This window comes from Peromyscus leucopus, chromosome 1 (genome assembly GCF_004664715.2).
Source record: "Peromyscus leucopus breed LL Stock chromosome 1, UCI_PerLeu_2.1, whole genome shotgun sequence".
NCBI lineage: Eukaryota > Metazoa > Chordata > Mammalia > Rodentia > Cricetidae > Peromyscus > Peromyscus leucopus.
The window spans coordinates 19,403,335-19,421,955 of record NC_051063.1 but is presented as its reverse complement, the minus strand read 5'-3'; the positions used below and the strand labels follow the sequence as shown (position 1 = coordinate 19,421,955).

The 18,621-nt window shown below is 45.4% G+C and overlaps 1 protein-coding gene across 1 annotated transcript in view; it reads right to left on the bottom strand.

Annotated features, from left to right (window-relative positions):
* The window catches only part of Dmrt1 (doublesex and mab-3 related transcription factor 1), a 112,079-nt gene that overhangs the window by 1,810 nt on the left and 91,648 nt on the right, over nucleotides 1-18,621 (bottom strand). The window lies entirely within an intron of this gene.

Sequence of the window (18,621 nt, the reverse complement as noted above, 5' to 3'; positions counted from 1 at the left end):
TCCCTTCATGCCTAGTGTGAATGTAATTAAGGGGAAGCTGCCTCGGTAATTTCTCTCCTCATTAACTTCCTGATTGGTTTCGGCCTCAGGATTCTGCCGGGCAGTAGTTTGTCACCAATTCCAAATGGCCAATCGTTAATACTAATGTTTGTGTAACTAACTGCCAGCATCTGCCACGGCTTCTTGTACAACAATAATGGTGAAAGGGTACATTAGTGCTCCTGTGTTAATTCAGCTTGTGTTCATCAATAGGGAAATCTATGATGTAATTAGCAAAATGCACTGGGAGCTGAGTGCCGAAGTCATTTGTAGAGAACTAAATCATAGTGGAAGCTGAACTGGGTCCTGATGTGTTTGCCATCAATACTTATTATGTTTGGAATTTAATAAGGTATATTACCATGCTGAAGAGAGACCTTTTTACAAGAGAACACTATTTACACTTGTTATGAGTTTGGAAATGCATGGTGCCACTTGGGTGCCCCCCAGAAATAACAGAACTGAGATCAAGAAATGGACCTTTAACCACTCTGGCCAACCACACTATACCCCAAAGCTCCAAATGTGACCGACACAGACACCTCACCATCCAACAGGGAAAGAGATCATCTGAAAACTTAGTTGTATAAATTTGAGAAGCAATTTAGGCGAATTTCTGACAATTCTTTTTTTTTTTTTTTTTTTTGTATTGAAGATATTTGTTGAATTTTCTTTAAGAGAAGGTGTGAGTTTGTAAACTTAAAAATTTTATTAAATAATATTTTATAGGTGTCTAAAGGGGAGGTGTGCTCATATATAAATACAGCAAAACAACACACACACACACACACACACACACACACACACACACACACACACAGGGCCCCAAGAGCTCTTATGTGATTGAAGTACACAATGACTTCTCACTAAATTTGGGTTGTTCCTTGAATTTCAAATTCTTTGCAAGTCACATCCATATGCCCCTCACCAAATATATACATATACAAAGAGATGCTGTCCAGACACTAGACTTTTGCTCAGAAATCATCTTAGCAGGCGGATCTGAAGAGCAGATCGGAGTCTACCTGTTCATAGTCTCACACCAACACCAAATCAGGGGGTTTTCTGTCACCAAGCCACAGGGAAGGGGGTGAATGTTTATTGACTGTGTTTCAGAGGTCATATATTGTAGTGAGATGTTTCATCTAGACGCCATTCACTAGCAGAATTACCCTTCCTGTTGTATACAGAGGACCCCAAGTCTCTGGCATGCTCTTGCCCCTACACCAGCTTATTTTTGATTATCACAACCCGGAAACTGGCTACTCGACCTTCTGGGTCCCTGTTTGAGATTAAGGGGCCAAACTATCTGTCCTTCCCAGACTGATGCAGAGGCTTCTGGCAGGAGGCAAGGGCCTCCCAGAACTGTCATTGGCACTCAGTGAGAAGCTGAAGGAGGTGCCCGTGTCCCCTCTCATTCAGCCAATTAAGAACTAAGAAAGGGACGAGTGAGATTTTTACACGAGAAGAATTTCGGACAGCCTCTTTGGCTCCCGGCTGCCCTTTATTTCTGTCTACTGGGACCACAAACATGCTATCACCAAGGCTCTAGTCACATGGACCTGAGTTCCAGAGAGGAGGGAAAAGAAACTCAATCTGTTTGGAAAAGCACCTGTATTTTTTTTTTAAGTGTTTCTCCAGTTTGAACTTAAAAGCACGTTATTTTTACATTTGTTCAAGGATTAGTACTGTCTCTGAATAAGAGGATGTTGAAGTTAATGCCAGTCACAATCTGCTTAACTCATTTTGGATGGCACCTCATGAAAGTCCCAAGTGCCCACGAAGACTTGGTGTTGTTAGTGACAATGTACAGTCTATTTTAACAGCATCCTTAAATACCGTCCTTTGGGGTACCCAGACTTTTAAACAAACTGTATTTAACGTTCCTGCGGGCAAAGGCAGCAATTGTGGCCGTAAATGATTTAGTATCAAACTCGACAGGATCCTTTTTAGCCTTTTAAGTTGACTCTCCTGGGCCCTGCAGAGGGCTGGTTTCAACTCGAAAAGCTTGTCTGTGTCACTTGGTAAGCGTGCTGCTGCTAACTCCTGGTGTCCTCGGCACTGAGGGGACACAGCACTGCTACCACGAGAAATTGGTTCCATCTTTCTGGACGGCGGTCTAGTGACATGTGATAAGAACCGTAAAACTGCTCACCCCCTCTGACCTGGTAATTCTCCTCTGGGGACTAACCTAAAGAAAGAGTAATTGGCCCAGAGATGCTCCACGCTCATCATCTACACTGATGATGTTCCGGCTTCGCTCTCGTGCCTGCGTGCATGGGGGAGAGGGCAAATGCATGGGAAGGGGGCAGGAAGCATTAGCAGCAAACTGTCAATTAAGGGTTCTACTTCCCTGTGAGCACTGGGCCTTCTCAGAAACAGAAGATGTGAAGTAAAGCACAGACTGCAGAGGGGAGAGGAAAGCCTGTCCTGCTCATCTGTCCTTCTGTCACAGCCAGGGGTCCTAAGCCCAGGAGGCTGGCCCTTGTGTGAACCAGCAGGTCTGGGACACGCTTCCTCTCAAGCCACCAATTAGGCTTACTGCATCTAAGGGCTAAAAACAAACCCATCTTAACACCCCAGCTCTCACCAACAGGGAAAAAACACTTATCGATGGCTTCAATGGTGTTATCTAAACAAAGTATTCTTTTTGAGACATAATACAGACTGGGAAAAGGTTAAGAAAAAAAAAAAACTAAAAATAATAAAGCAAAACCCACTCAAAACCACGCTGTCTTTTGACATTGCAAAGACCCCTGACTTTTAACTTGAATGAGCTGTTGGAATGAAGTTGATGGCCTGGAACGAATAATTCTCTTTCGGTGATGTGAGAAAACACACGATATTCACGCCTGAAGAAAAAAAAACACGTTTTTCTTCTGTAGGTTAAACACTATCAAAGCCTTACTAAGAAACCCTTGGAAAATAAAATGCAAATGGCATTCCCTGGGGCTACCAGCTCTTTACCTGGGTGCCCCTGCCAAGGGGTACCAAAGTGCTGGCCTCTTGCTGGTCTGTAGGCTTAAAGGAATCTGATGAAAAGCTGTGAAAATGTCTTCAACAACAAATTCTTCTGCTTCACGATAGGCACAGTGTTTGGAAATAAAATCGTGTCCAATCAATACCACTTAGCAGATATTTAATGTTTCACAATAGAACGTTCTTCCAGAGTGGAACTGCGGCCCTTCTCACTAACATTGAAAATAATTAGGATTATCTCAGCTGCCGGAGCTTGGCAGGATCAGTATGTACTTTCAAACAGCATTAATTCTTGGCACTCAGAACAAGGGATGAAAGGTAAAGACCTGAATGGAGGGCTTTCTTCCACCTGATCTATCGGGATTAGCTCATTCTTTTCCAGTTCATGCCTGCGCTCCAGTTAAGAGGAAGGCTGAGCTGTAACTGATGTAATTAGAAACCACAAGCTGAGAAAAAAATAGCCCATTATTAATCTCCCCATTTACTAGAAATTTACTAAAAAAAAAAAAAAAAAAAAAAAAAAGTAATAATCTTTGAAACAATTAAGTGTGTTTTCCCCCTAAGTGGAATTAAAGGCTAGCGATAAGAGCTGGAAGGGATGTATTGGGTAACTCGTTCCTTAAAACGACATCTTACTAGTCAGGTCTAAAATCTGGGGCCAGCTCTAACGTTCAGTGTGTTGACATGCAGCTGCCCCACCTTGGCTAAGAGGATGGGGTCCAGAACTTGCCGCACTTCCTCCTCCTCAAGGGATTATTCCAACCCTTTCAAGCACTGGGGAATATGGGTTAAAACCCAGGGGAGCTGACACCAGGAAACCCATGTCTACGGAACAGTGACGTATTTCTTTCCTTGTACTCCTGTTACTTGAACATTCGTAGACAATTCACAAAATGATAGAATGTTTTAATTCCCCCAAACCCACAGGCCTATCAAATGCCCTCTGCTACATGCCAGGAGAGCACTGTTCTGGGAGTCTGCCCATCTGTGTTTACAGCCCTCTTTGCTCTGCTGGGACTGGCCCCTTTGCTGCTCCATGTTGTACTGTTTAGTGTTAATTGTCAACTTGGTAGAATCTAGAATCACCTGCAAGACAGCCCTGTGGGCACACCTGTGAGGGATTGTCTGGGTTGGGTTAGTCTCTGAGCATGCCTGTGGGGGATTATTTTGGTTGCATTCATTGCGGTGGGAAGCCCCGCCCACTGTGGGTGGCTGCATTTCCTAGCTGGGATCATGGACTGTGTAAGTGAAGGAAGGGAACTGTATTCACTCATGGCTTTCTGCTTCTGGACTACAGATGCGGATGTGATGTAACCCAGCTGTCTTAAGCTCCTCCTGCTGTGACGGTCCTCCAACAGGATGGACTGTAACCTGAACTGTGAGCCAGAATAAACCCCTTCTCTCCAAAATTATTTTCGTCAAGGTGTTTTATCACAGCAGTCAGAGACAGAACTGACACTTGCTCACCTGGATTTAACACACAAAGGGAAGAATCCTTTTTGTTTGTTTGTTTGTTTGAACATAGAACACAAAAAGGGAAAAGAAGGGCTGGGGGATGGCGAGAATGCTCAGCCAGTCAAAGCTTCTTGCCCATGTGTGGCCAGCCTGAACTCACACGAAGGTGGAAAAAGAGAACCAACCCCACAGAGCTGTCCTCTGAACTCCATATGTGCATCCTGGCACGGCCCCGCCCCCAACATACATTGCATACACACAATTATGGTATTATTTAAAAAGGGGAAATGGTGACAGGGGGTCTGAGGTTCACCTGGGACCCAGGAAGGACCACAGCATAGCATCACTTGCTTGTGGGTCACCATGGTCCACTTCAGTCTCAAAGCCTGTGAGTAAACCAACTGTTCACCACTGCAGCTCTGCCCTCAGGAAGGCTCACCATCTTTCACTGTCTGCCCCCACACCACCTTGGCACTGGGCATTGAACCATAAGCTCTGCCATCAGATGGTGACACCACAGTAGCACCTTCTGACTCAGTTTCCTCAATCGTAAAAGGAAGGCAAGATAGATAAGCCTCGATATCCAAAGGTCTGCCTGTGCAGATCCAACCAACCTGATCGACAATGACAGAGTCAAAAACATTCCTTTGTACTGGAAAACAAAATAAAACAAAAATTGCACAGATTTTTTGTTTTTTGTTTATTTGTCTTAATAACATCTATTTAAACAGTATTTACAGATTAGAAATTGTAAGTTTTGTTTGTTCTCTGAGACAGGGTTTCTCAGAGCTCACTCTGTAGACTAGGCTAGCCTCAAACTCTGAGATCCTCTTGCCTCTGCCTCCTGAGTGCTGGGGTTAAATGTGTTTGCCACCACTGCCAGGCTCATAGTAAATATAATAAGTAACCAAAATATTTAAAGTATATGGAACATTTGTTTACATTATAGACAACAGGACACCATTTTGTTTCATTTTTGTTTTAAGACCAAAACTTCAGCTGTCCTGGAACTCCCTCTGTAGACCAGGCTGGCCTCGAATTCAGAGATCTGCTTGTCTCTGGGTAGAGCTACCTGCTGGGATTAAAGGCTGTTACAACTACGGTTTCAGACAGCTTCACATAGCTCGTGTTACCTTGCTCTGATGACCCTGAGCTCACCTGGGATTCCAGGAGTGCATCATCACACCTGGCTCAGGATTACCATCTTATGGAAGAGACCTCTGAACATCTGATTTCATAACCCACAAGCAGACCCTGAGAACACAGAGATTTCTGTAGCCATTCATCTGACAGTGTGGCACCGAGAATCAAGGAGACCGATTTCCTGTCAACTTTAAGGTCCTAAAGGTACATCATTACTTCTCTCCTGAGGCACAGGACTGCTTGGAGTCCATGTCTGAGGCGGAACCAAGAAATTAATAATTCTTATTCAGCAGTGGTTTGGAAAGAAAACTAAGTCTCCCCGACACCATAGCTCAAATATCTCCCAAACGTCTCAGGTAAGTCTTCAACATAGCAGAAAGACCAGGAGTTACCGTGAATTCCAAACTGAAACCAGAGCCTACTATTTGAGCTTTTTACAGCATTGTGTGTTGGACTTCAATTACATATAACAGTTTCTGAAGCTGGGCCAACCTACAGGAAGACTTAACTGCAGCGGTGAGGGCAGAGAGCCACGACAGCATCTCATTGACAGAACGAGAAAGGCGTTTACGGGAGAAGAGACAAATCCTGGCGTTACGGAACGAAGACGATCTGAGGAGCAGAGCCGCCTAACAATATATAAGGAGAACAGTTTGTAGCATAACACAGCCACGAAACAGGGCAAAGTCGCACACGGGCAAAAAGAACCTCAAGTCTAACCCCAGATTTAGACTTTTAACTGCAAATATTTTTTATTTATTTTTGTCTGTATTTGCAGTAGCATTAAGTCTCTGTGCAAAGACTTTTGAGTGAGACTCAATGTGGATGGCAGTGGTGAGTGGCACTCCTTGGGAACTCTGCGATACAAACAAGGGCTCAAGTCCACATCAAGATGCCACGACAGCGGTGGCCACGTATGTGCAGTTTCATTTGCAAACAGTTAGACCTATGACAATCACAGCCACTACGGTCAACTGAACAAAAGAGAAGCAAGCTCCATGGGCCACTCGCCTAACATGGCGGTGATGCCTTTAGCACTTGGAGGCAGAAACAGGTGGTTCTTCATGAGTTAGGCCAGCCTGGTTTTCATGGTGAATCCGAAGCCAGCCAGGGCTAGTGAGAGCCTGTCTGGGGCACCATGCCCTCAAGGCTCATCCATGTTAGAGCATGTGCCCCAACTTCCTTCCTATTAAAGGGTGGGGACTATCCCACTGCTTAGTGTGCAGAATGTTTGTTTATACAATCATCCAGTGGCCATTTGGGTTGTGTCTACAGTTGGGCTGTTGTGGATAATGCTGTAAACAGGTTCACAAACAGCTCAAGGCTCTGATTCGCATTCTTTGGGGCAGAAGTGGAAATATTGGATCATACAATAATTTATTTAATTTTAAAAGCACTGTCAAACAGTTTTACACACTGTCTAAGCCATTTGACACCGATTCCTTGTACTGATCATAGGCTTTACACCCACATGCCCCGTGTACTTCTCAGATTCACACCCACACTGCCCTGGCTTCTGCCTCCCTCTTCCAGCTGATCCCTCCATTTCCACACAGTATCACTTCTGACTCCGTGTCATCCTGACACCTGTAAGGACTGGGTTTCAATCTTCTGATATCCCTCCTTTCTCCCACTTCTTCCCGTCTCCCCAACCCAGACTGGACCCCCTTTTCATTATCCCCCCCCCCAATTCAAGCGAAGAGTCACCCTCACGTTACAGTCCCTCCCCAAGGCATGTGAAACCGGAACTGCCTAATACAGTTGGATTAACTAAAGACTCCTGGAACCCACTCATGACCTGCTGTTCGTCGAAACTCCATCTCCTCCCCAGGCAGGGGAAGGGCACCATGTCCTGTCCCCTGTCCTTAGGCCACAAGGTTATCATGTCTCCCAGAAGTTCTTCCCCCTTCTCTCACCCAGCCCTGAGCACAGATCTCCTCCACACTGCTGGACTTGCCCCCTCTTGTCGCAGAAGACTTTAATAGCTTTTCCACGAAGGTGGCTTCCTGTCTTGACTTCCCACAGAAAACCACCTCTGTTCCTGAATGATACTGCTACCATCTGAACCCAAATGAGCTTCCTCCTAGCATACTCAGAGTAAGAGAACCTTCCATTTCCTCCAACATCCACCCAGGTCCTTGATGGTCTGTTACCAGCATGCTCCGGCTCTCACTTGGTGTTCTCTGCTCACCCTTCTCCCTCCCATACCCAAGTAGCTACTAAGTCCTGCTCTCCTGATAACTCCATTGGAATTCTGGCCCATGGCACCTGACACTTAAGCTAATGGCATCTGGTGACCCTCCCTGACCTCCCCAGATACAGACATGTTTTCTTCTCTCTCCGAGATAAAGGAGGTCTATTGGGGAAATAGGTACTATAGTCATCAGACTACATTTTATGTAGATTACTTTTATTACGGATGGACTGCTTAAAGCTGTGAGCAATTTGAAAAATGAGCTCGATTCAACAAACACACCTCTAGCCCTGTGTCCAATGACGGAGCAGACACACATCCTTTATACACACACACAAAATGACTGTGTAAAATGGCAGTGGATCAGCCCACAAAATAATTCCACACAAATGACAAGGACGTTTCTCTTTCCAAACGTTTAAATCCTGGAGAGTTAAGTCTCTACTCTTACTATAAGAATATCCTCTAAAACGGGGAGGAAGTTCAACTTTAAAAAAAAACGAACAACACAGCAAATATAAATTCCACTGCCTCCGTCTAATTAACAGGCTGGCACTTGGTCACAATATAATTAATTTCACCCTTAATGCTACTGTTGAAAACTATTTAAATGCTCAGGCACTGACTGCAACCCCCACACGCCTTCCCGGTCCCACATTCTGAGGAGAGCAGGTATTTTCACACTCGGCTCATCTTCTGTGAAGACTAATTAAATCTGTAATTTGAAAACAAGAGTGGAAGTCCAGCCCTCAGAAGGGCTATGGCTTGCCCCCAAAGCAAATGGCGGAGAGTGAGCACTTCACAAACAGCCTCCTCAGCTCCTTCAAGACAGAGTCCTCTGTTCACTCTGGAAAGTACCGGCTCATCTCCAAAGAGACAGACTGACATAAAGAAATGCTGCAAGCTCCTTGGCAACCAGAAACGTCAAACGGCACCATCTGTTAGGTCTGCACACTGGCTTTTCATGACACCACAGTTCACAGAAGATACAGCTGAGGCAGTTTTCTGGCCACATCTGAGATGTCGGACGCAGTGTTCCATTAGGGAGCAGAATGCCCAGCCATACAGTGTGGACTGAGTTCCTCTGTTTTCTAACATGCCTCCAGAAGAAGCTAAAACTCTCTCTAAGAATGTGCAAGCTGGTCACTTAATTCAGAGAGTATTTCCTGAGCCACTGCTCTGGGAACAAAAGAAATAGCTGTGACTAAAATGTCTCTACTGTAGTAGAATATTATTTTAAGGCGTGCTACTTTTGTTTATGTCGCATTTGTTTAACTCTGTGAAGCTGTGTTACTGCGCCTGCCTAAACCACCTGATGGTCTAATAAAGATCTGAACGGCCAACAAACAGCAGGAGAGAGGCTAGGCGGGGCCGGAAGGCAGAGAGAATATACACAGGGAGAGATCTGGGAGGAGAGAAAGAAAGAGAGGGAGGAGTGAAAGGAGGAGCAGCCAGAGAAAGAGAAAAAGCCAGAGAAGGAGGAGGACTCCAGGGGCCAGCCACCCAGCTACACAGCGAGCCACGGAGTAAGAGTAAGATTTACAGAAGTAAGAGAATGGGAGAAGCCCAGATGCAAAAGTTAAAAAAAGTTTGTTAAGGAAAGCTGGCTTGGGGCTGGAGAGATGGTTTAGAGGTTAAGAGCACCGACTGCTCTTCCAGAAGTCCTGAGTTCAATTCCCAGCACCCACATTGTGGCTCACAACCATCTGTAATGAGATCTGGCACCCTCTTCTGTATACATAATAAATAAATAAATCTAAAAAAAAAAAAGGAAAGCTGGCTATAGAAACCAGCGAAGCTAAGGCCAGGCATCCATAATTAAGAATAAGCCTCTGTGTGTGATTTATTCGGAAGCTGGTTGTGGGCCTCCAAAAGAAAAAAGACCCGAAACAATGAACAACACTCCACTCCTAAGGATGTCTACAATCAAACACACTTGGGGTCAAAAGCCAGCCTGGTGACTTAGCAGTGACATGTCCCCAGACAATCACAGGACAGCTCTGAGCAACTCCTCATCCCTAAGGAAAACAGGAGTTAAATGTGACACCGGTTTGCTCAAACCATGAATTCCATGAACAGGAGTTCTGGCCTCTTATTTGTTCCCTGAAGAAGGAACAGCATTAGAAAGTGTTCCAGACACATGACCCCGGAAGCAGACTCAGGAACAAGACAAAGCTTGTTATGATGGCCTGATTTCTGTATCTCCCTCACCTTGTGTTCTGATCTCAGTTGTCCCCAGTCTCCTGGTCCTCTCCCGCTGTTCCCCCTTTGCCAAATTACAGGCCTGCCTCCCTTCAGTCTCCGCTCTAGAAACTGCTCTGAGTACTTGACATGGAGCTCTTTGCGAAAAGCATCCAGCTACACTAACTCACCAAGGCATGAGCTCCATCTAGAAACTGTTCTGAGTACTTGACATGGAGCTCTTTGCGAAAAGCATCCAGCTACACTAACTCACCAAGGCATGAGCTCCATCTAGAAACTGCTCTGAGTACTTGACATGGAGCTCTTTGCGAAAAGCATCCAGCTACACTAACTCACCAAGGCATGAGCTCCATGCTGCTCAATTGCGTGTTGACAAGTTACAGAGGGACACGCAGAGACGTCAGCTCTGGGGCAGGGTAAACTTCTAAAGTGTCCTCTGCATCACTCACCACACAGAACACACTGCTATCAGTGGGCAAATCATTACCTTTCAGTTTTCCTATGTAAGAGTTTGGTTTTGTTTGAGACAGGGTCTCACTAGGTAAGCCTTGGCTGGTCTGGAATTCATGACATAAACCTGGATGCCCTCAAAAATCACAGCAATTCTTCTGCCTCTGCCTCCCCAGTGCTGGGACCGCAAGTGTGCACCAGGACACCCAGCCATCAGATTGCCATACTCTCCTGACACTTTCTAGAAGAGCAAGTTCATGGCCAGTGCTCAATCTGTCTGCATGTTGGGACAGCATCAGCTTGCTCATGTGACTTGCCCCTGAGATCATGCCAACTGACACATGACAACCAGATTCCCCTCACTCTACTTTCCAGATTAGTTAGACGCAGCCCTCATGGCCACACAGCAGTGGACCAGTATTTAAAAAGCAAACACTGAAATAATTGTATTTTTCTGCTTACAGGGAACTCTCCTGTTGCCCAATCCTGTACTGAGGCTTTGGAGTTCTAATTAGGTACTTGTGAGAGAATGACTACAGTGAGTATTCCATTATTTCCACTCTGAAATAGTAATAGTTCTAACACTGAGCCGGATAAAATCAAGAAGGAAAGAAACACGGGTATTAGTAGTATCTAACTAATGCTCTTGGAAGATAAGGGGAGAATTTTTTTAATGCTAAACTTATTTAAAATAATCATTTCTGAATGTGAAGAGGAAAGCAGATTGCAAGAGTAGACAGGTATCAATAAAACCAACAGATGTACCTAAATAAAATCACTTTTAAAATAAAAAAGTATCTAAGTAATGACTTTATGTAAATACAATTTATTTAAAAAGCACCCAGAACCTTTTTATGCCAAAACAAGTAACCAAATAACAAAGGATAGGGGGGCATTATTTTAGTAATAAAAGGTGTAATAAAAAAATCCAAAAGATGGCAAGCAAAGGAACCTGCTTGTGCCTCACTGGAATTGTGGGAGTGAACCGCTTCTGTAATGAGCACAGCTGGTGAGCACCAGGGACCTGAAACAGGAGCCTTGGGAAGGCTGGAGCCCAGCAAGGCAGGAGCAGCAAGTGCTGACTTAGGTGAGCCGGCTTGCAGAGGAGGGTGCAGCCCACATTATTTATTAGCATAATTATCAAACATAATGGCTCCTACTGTGTTCAGGGCATTGTGTTTTAAGTGTCTCTCATCTTTACCAAAACCTTCCCTGGAGGTGCTCATTAATATCCCCCTCTGACAGGTTTGAACCGTTGAGACTCAGAAGGCCATTAACATGCCCAAGGACACAGCAGCTGAGTGTCAGCACTCAGGTCTGGACAGTCTAGGAGAAGCCGGAGTAACCTGAAGCAAGTTTGCTGGCTTTACCTACACCTTGCTACTCAGGACTCCAGTCCTCTTCAATTAGCATTCTTCTCCTTCAGTTCAAAAAGTCAGGGGCTGAGTACCTGTCCAGGCAGCCACAGGGGTGCTGAAAAGGTGGCTTTGAGTGGAGTCGCAGGGTTCTCACCACCCCCCTTTTTGAGACAGGATTTCCCTATGTAGTCTTAGCTGTCCTGGAACCTGCTCTGTAGACCAGGCTGGCCTCAAACTCACAGAGATCCACCTGCCTCTACCTCCTGAGTGCTGGGGTTAAAGGCATGTGCCACCTCTGTCTGGCTGCATGTTTCCCTTCTAAAAGTGAAACCAGGAGCCAGCTATGCAGGGCTCCCAATTCCCTGCTCTCTAGAACTTACTTTCTAACAGACTTGAATACTATCTGATCCAGCAAATGCCACCCTGAGTATGTAGCCAAGGAAGGGAAATCAGGGTCCATGGAGAAATCTGCACAGTCGTGCTCACGTTCCCTGCTGCACAACTCACAAAGGCCATTATCACGAAGCAACTTCATGTCCGTTGACAGAGCGGTAGAGAAGGCATGCCACACACATCCACACACTATTCAGCCTTCAGAAAGGAACTCTTGCTATTAACGGCAACACAGGCAAACCTGCAGCTCATGCCAACCAAAATAAGCCAGGCACAGCAGGCCAAGTGTTGACAATCCCAGATTCACGGAGTACCCAGAAAAACCTCCCTCACAGAAACAGAAACGTGCAGATGGGTTCACAGCGTTCCAAGTTTTATTTATGCACGTGAATAAGTCCTAGAGATCTGTCGTCTGGCACCTATAGTTAACTTTCATGTAAAGGAGCCAGAAATACAGTAAATATAAATAATACAAAAGATGGCAAAGATGGGTTTGTGCCTAACTGTGGCAATTTTCTCTAAACACATCAAGTTGTTTGCTACACAGCTGATAGTAACTGTGCATCAGTTGGCTGTTTCATAAGAGACTTCGGGGATCCATCCTGTGACAGGTGGGGTGAAGCAGGGTGTGGACAATGATTCCGGTGTTTGAGAAAATGGATTAGAAGTTGTTGCCACCAATGCCTAATAAAGAACCTGCTTTGGCCTATGGCAAGACAGGGTACAGCCAGGTGGGAAATCCAAGCTGAGATACAGGGAGAAGAAAGTCGATCGGGGAAGATGCTGTGTGTCGCTGGGGGAGCACAGGTAAAGCCATGAAACACATGGCGATACAAAGATGAATAGACATGGATTAATTTAAGATAGAAGAGCTAGTTAGCAATACGCCTGAGCCATAGACCAAATAGTGTGTAATTAAATATAAGCCTCTGTGTGTTTATTTGGGACTAGGTGGCTGTGGGACACAGGAAAACTTTGGGCTACAAGAAGTTATAGCAAAGCTCTGGATTTTCTTTTCATGATCATTTTCTTTTTTGAGCCATATCTGAAGCGCAGGGACTTCAAAGTCCTAAATGGTAGGGCACAGAGGAAGCCTGGTGGTACTGTCCTGGGAAGAAGGGACACCGCCCATAGGCCCTGGAGAAGCCAAGGACATCCATGGAAATGCCAACGATGGCCATGGAGACAGCAAGCACCTGATGCCAGAGGCTTCAGTGGAACTAGAAGATGCGGGGATTTCAGAGCCACAGAGACCACAGTAAAATGAGTTCAAGGAATGGTGTTTTTCTTGGTTGAAGAGGAAAAAAAGGGCAAAACACCCCATCCCACCCCACCCCCTGCTTTGTGCCTCTCCTGTTGTATAACTGCTTCCTTCCAGGTTGAAACATTCCCTCCTGTAGAAAGCTCTGTAAGCAGGAAGACAAAGTACTCCAAATAGCTTCAGGAAGTACCTGAAACTGACCAGATTCACTAGGCCCCTCCCTGACACAGTAAGCAATAAAAGCTGGGAGTCCGTCTTAGACAAGCCAAGCTGCAAAGATAGACCAGACCTGCTGCTTGGGAGGAACAGAGACCTGTAAAGCCTGGGAGAGGTTCAGGCTGAAGTCACTTGGAAAGGACACTCTCTCCAACCTGTTGATCTGCCTGCAGGCCGTGCAGTGTGTCCAAGTTCCCAGCCTTTGGGAGCTGTCACCCACGCTGGGGTGGGCCTGGGTGATGCAGCTGCCTCTGAGTCATTTCTGCTCCTGTAATAACCACTCACCCACATTCCTGTAAGTAACCCTAATAAAACTCACTGGCTCGCCAAGTTGAACTCTGGTGGTGTGTGTGACTTTGGTCTGTCATGGGCTCCCTATCAGGGGTGAGTAGATGTATGTGCATCGTCTCCCCAAAGTTTTGTCACACAACAGCTCTCTTCAACGGACTCCTGCTGAGCGGAGGTAGCACACAGGTAGAGTGGAGAGAGTCAGTCACAAGGCAGAAAGAAGCTGGGTGGGCCCCGGCAGGACTGTTCCCACAGGTCTTACACCACACCAAGTTCCCAAAGCACAGAGCGGCAGGATAGGCCCGGGTGCACAGAGGTAGGTAAGTAATTACCCAACTCCACCTCCTGTGACCTGCCATGAAGCCAGGGTGGAGACAATGAAAAATGAACCAATTCACCCCAGCAGGCTTCAGCACCCCCGGTCAGCAGTATCGGCTCCTGCTACATCTAACAGAAACGTTTACGGGCTGGCAGGTCCACTGTGGGGACGGATCTATCAATCAAGGAAGCTAACACAGGGTCCAACTCAGGCTGCAACTTAAAAAAACCTGAGCGAAAGGAAATGGTTAACAGCACAGTAATAAACTCTTGGACTCAGACTGTCTCTAAGAACGATATTGACCCCCGGGAAGCCTTCATGGGGACCTGAGTTTTCAGATCTGTAAAGACGAGGTGTTGAGCTTGGTGACCTTATCTTCTCTCTCTTCTAGGACTTAGATCCCATCATTGTGCTGTGATTTCTCGGGTCTCCATTTCTCCTCAGCTCTAATGGTTTAAGCACCTGCTCCAAGTCAGAATGGAGTACAAAACAAGAGTTGGGCAATTTAGCATCAAGTGATTACTTCCGGAGCAAGAAATGAAGACCTTTCCATTCCCAACAGACATTAACATTTGCTGTCAAAAACAGACAGCGCTCTTTCCAGTCACTGGGACATGGCTGCTGATTGGGGATGAGGCTCAATCCCTCCGCCGCTGGGCTGGAGTTCTTAGACGACTTAACCAGTGACCCAATGAGGGCCTCTGCTGTCACAACCAAGTGCCACTCATGTAACAGGTTGACTGAAATCCAACCAGTAGCGGCCTGGACCATGAATTTCCTATCATGATTGGTTCTTTGGGACCTTGATGCTCCAGTCTGAGTCCAGTCCCTGCAAGAACATCAGTGACTGCTCTTTTGTGAGTCTCAGTGGTTGTCCAGTGTAGCCTTAATGGACGCAGCAAACACACACTCCTGTCAGCACAGAAAGGACCTATCTTCCATCTTTCCTACAAAGGAGGTACCTCATATTTTAGACACAGCTGTTGCTGTATCATATCGGCAAGAGATCAGAGTGATTTTCTTTCATGTGTACCAGTGTGTGAGCGCACATGTGTGTGAAGGCCAGGGGACAACCTCTGGTGATATCCCTCAGGTACTGGCCACTTTAAATTTTTTCTAAAACAGGTTATATCTCTGGCCTGAAGCTCCCACCCAGGCTAAGTTAGTCCGTCAGTGAGTCTGAAGGAAGCACCTGTCTCTGCCTCCCCAGTGCTGGGAATACAAGCACAGGCTAGCAAGTCGGCTTTCCCCCTGGGGTTCTGGGGCTTCAACTCTGGTCCTCCCTCGGGCTCACACAGCAAACATTTCAGTGACGGAGCTATCTCCACAGCGCTCAGAGCCGGTGGTTTAAAGCAGAGATCGATTGGGATTCAGGACAAGGTGGCTGTCAGGTAGAGATGGACTACACTGGAGGGGCTTGGCTTGTAACCTGTGACCCACTCTTACACTTTTCTTGCAGGGCGAGGCGGGAGCAGTGGTGGAGAAAATGGTCCAGTTATCCAACACCCCAGGCACTGCCCACCGCTGGGGGAGCCCCCTCACCATGCCTGACTGATGGTGATGAAAATCACCAGACTCTACATTTCACCCGGACAAAAATGTAGATATTGGGAAACACACTCTTGCTCTAGGGACGTGCTGCTGCTAGAAATGCAAGTTGGTCTTGAGGCTGATTTAGCAGCATTCAGTCCAGCCCGAAATGCAGGCTTGCTCTGGACTGTCCCCTTTTCAGAAAGCACCAGCACAAGATCGTGGACAAGAACAAGTTCAGCATCTGTTTGCAATAACAATCAAACAAGCAAAGGAAGCCAGAGGGCAGACTGAAAATGAGGACATCAACCAATAAACAATGATTCATCCAAACTGAACTATTTATTAGTAATTCATATTACCAGCTTAAAAGGAGAGAGAGAGAGAGAGAGAGAGAGAGAGAGAGAGAGAGAGAGAGAGAGAGAGAGAGGGAGAGAGAGAGAGAGAGATCCTATTTGTGCTAGCATGAAAGATCTCCAAGATCAACTTTGGACTGAAAAAAAAAAGTGAAGAAACAATATGCTACCCATAACACCACTTGTGTTAAAAATTCCCAACTTCTGCAGAAATACAAGCCTGTGTGCAGCTTCACAGCAGAGTCTGGAAGTCTGGGATGGGATAAATCTAGAGCTCACCTTCAATAAAGTGAGGGAGCAGGGGCTGGAGAGATGGCTCAGCAGTTAAGAGCACTAGCTGTTCTTCCAGAGGACCCGAGTTCAACTCCCAGCAACCATATGGTGGCTCACAACCATCTGTAATGGGATCTGGCGCCCTCTTCTGGCATGCAGGCATGTACTCAGACAAAACACTGTATACATACTAAGTAAATAAGTCTTAAAAAAAAAAAAGTGGGGAGAAAGGGAACACAATTTATTATTACACCAAGATTATAGCTGGCAAAAATTATATGGTTTTCTTTTGGAAAAAAAACTGTGGGGAACTAGAGAGCAAATTAAAAGAAGAAAAACTGTACATTTAAGAAAAAAAGATTTATGCATTCAGAAATGTTCGTAACAGCCAGTTTCCAAAAAATAATTTTAAAATTTTTAATTATTTATTTATTTACCTGTGTATGCCGGCACCATGGTTTGTGCATAAAAGTCAGAGGACAACTTGAACAGGAAGGTTATCCCACATGCATTCCAGGGATCAAAGTTGGACTGTCAGGCTGGTGGCCACTGAGCCATTACCAGCCCAAGAATTACTTCAGATTATTCTCTTTAAAATTTGATTTTTAAATTACTTTTTAAAAAAATTTATTTTTTAATTAGACACTCATTTTATTTTATGTGTATTTTTCCTGCATGTATGTATGTATGTATGTATGTATGTACATCACATGCTTGTTCCATGCCTGAGGAGGTCAGTAGAGGGTATCAGATCCTCTGGAAATGGAGTTACAGAGGATTGTGAACTACTGTTCGGGTGCTGGAAAGTGAACTCCAGTCCTCTGCAAGAACAAGCGCTCTTAACCGCTGAGCCATCTTTCCCGCCCCTAAAAGTTCCTTTTAAAATGAGTGAATTATGAAAGCTACGTAGCAAGCTTCACCTTGAGGTTAAATGGCTGATGCAAACTATTATGCCAAGAAAAAGGTCACGGGCTAGCACTTAGTTATCCTGTTCAGATGAATCACCAGGAATCTTCAAGAGGTGGAAAATGCTACTTTGAAAAAGTTCTAACTCAAAATTTGAAGTGAGTTTCTTTTAATACAGCCTCTCTTTATAGAACAGAGACCCAGACAATTAATTAGTAGTTGCCCTTTGGGGAACTATGTTTTAGGCGACAATCTCAATTTGCTAGGCCATCCTGTGAACCTAGTAAGTGGTCACAAACCTTCCAAAGCAAGCGAATGGCAACCAGAATCAGAACATATCACACACAATGTGCTCAGAACGCCATGGAAGAAGACTACTTCAGAACATGCTGCCTCATAACAAGCACCTGAGATTATTACAGAGCAGAGAAACAGAAGGAGAAACAAAGCAGAATTAAAAGGATTTCTAAAACCAAGAATCCAGATTTGTTCCATGTATACCAAAGAGGTGGGGACTTATGAAAGGGTAATTTGAGGTTAGAGGCAAGATTCGATCCTCAGAACATGTCTGCCACCCAAGAACCAAAATATCAGAAATACCATCTTTAAACACTCAATTCTTCAGAATAAACATCAGCCTCCTGTTAAAATGTAAATAATCAAGAAGAGTAAGGCACAAAATCAATGTTACTTCACTATGTTATTTATCAAATTGTTTTCTCTCAAAGGCAAAAGAGGAGAGGGGCTGCTGAAAGTCAGAGAGAGAGAGAGAGAGAGAGAGAGAGAGACAGAGAGAGACAGAGAGAGAGACAGAGAGAGAACTCTCTCACACACACCTGTATACATGCAAGTGTGCACTGATCCTGTGAGCACTCTGGACAGAAAACCACAGTAGGCTGACTTCACTAATCACTCGGTTTCTTTCCCAGCATCAGTCTTGACCGGAGCACTTTCAACTGTAATCTTTTAAAGAATTTGGCAGCTCAAACTTGGCCAGGGTACTCCAGGGGACCGTGGATTCTTGCAGCCAATGAAAGGAACTAAAATGAGCGGAGCATTAAGAGCAGCCCTCTGCCTGCATGATCCACTTAACCACAGTGACGAAATGAAGGCATCCTGTCAGCTCCAACCTGTAGTCAGGAAAACCAGGGCTCGGTGAGGGCAAGTAATCGCCAAGGCCCTGAGGCGCTGACAGCCAAGTCTGAAGAGACCCTAACTCCGTGTTCTCAATCAGGACGCAAGGCTACCTCCCACAAAGA